Source organism: Pyxicephalus adspersus, chromosome Z (genome assembly GCF_032062135.1).
Source record: "Pyxicephalus adspersus chromosome Z, UCB_Pads_2.0, whole genome shotgun sequence".
Classification (NCBI taxonomy): Eukaryota; Metazoa; Chordata; class Amphibia; order Anura; family Pyxicephalidae; genus Pyxicephalus; species Pyxicephalus adspersus.
In genome coordinates this window covers 24,624,619-24,626,125 of record NC_092871.1, presented here as the reverse complement: position 1 = coordinate 24,626,125, position 1,507 = coordinate 24,624,619, and positions in this window count along the sequence as shown.

Sequence of the window (1,507 nt, the reverse complement as noted above, 5' to 3'; positions counted from 1 at the left end):
AAACAAAGAATGGGAGCGTAGAGCCTCCTGGGATATCCACGTCACGCATGTACAGACGCATGCTTATTTCTACATGCGGGAAAAAATGCTGACCTCACACATGTGCAGTGAAGATGGTGCTGGGATGAAGGAGGATTACAAAACAGTGTGGGACCCAATCCAGAGAAGCTCCAGAGGGATCAAAGAATCTGCAGAAGTAAAAATGAGTTTTTTGTTTTTCTTTTAGTTTCGTTCTGCTTTAAGGTAATAACAACTTTGAATTTATGCTAGCTTCCCTTTACACATGCTATTATTGTTTCCTACCTAGCCCTCATAATTTATCCAGACCTTTTAAACATTTTGCTTTTACTATGGAAATGATGTTCCAAATAAATATTTTAAAAAGATCTTAATCTAAGTTTGTTGCCAACACCAAACCAAGAGACATGATGAAACATTTTTTTTTATTTGAGTTCTGCTTTGCCACCAACAGCATCAGCTTTTTTCAACAGCATAAAATAGCAGCATGATCGTAAAAATCTAGCAAACAGGTTGCCAAAGCTATATAAATATATACGTATATATAGATGTTAAAGTAACCTAAATCTTTGGCCCTTTTTATTCTCAGATGCAAATACATACTGCTATGCAGTGTATGGTCCTCGGCAGGAATGAAACCAGCAATTCCAGATAAAACAGGTCAGTTTGACAGTAGATAACATTTTTTAAATAAAAATTGTTACAAAAAAAATGTTCATGCAGGCCTGATACAAAAAAAAAGGAAAAAAATCCATGGTAATGTATGAAGTTTGAAGCAAGATGCACACAAAATGCATTCAATTTAAACAAACTTTCAATCACATTCGCCAAATAAAAACCAGGAATGATTATAAGTAAGCAGAACAATCAAGCAGAGAAAGATAGAGGTCCTATGTTTTAAGTACATAGGAGTGAAAGCGTCTTTATAATATTGGTAATTTCCAAATTTTTTCACAAATGATTATGCATCACACATACACTCAAAATGAAGCAGCCATTCTGAACTGTGCTAGTAATCAACTAATTGAATGAATTGAAACATTATAGCTGCATAATGTATACCATTGTATTGTAAGATGGTCATTACAATGGTCTGGTAGCCATTGCAACCATTCACAATAACTGATCAATCTTTGGGTTTCAACATGTAAATTTAGGTCAATGAAAAAGTTTTATTGGTTTTTCTACATTCCTGTCGTGCACCACTCTGTTTAGCCACCCTGAGGACACAAAGTCACTTAAGTCATAAACTACAAAGGGCTATGGACACCCACTCACCATGTAACAGCTCTGGTGCTTTGCGATTGTCCCAGTGGTGTCCCATGGAGGGATCACTCGCTCTTTCATACCCAGTACTATGAGATATTTTTGTTTCCAGAAGCTAAACAGAACAGTGGGAGAGTGAAGGAAAAGCCAGTATCTGCTGCTGGCAAGGGGGAACAGCAAGCCTGTTGCTTTGCCTGGATGGACAAAAACAGGTTTGCTTTAA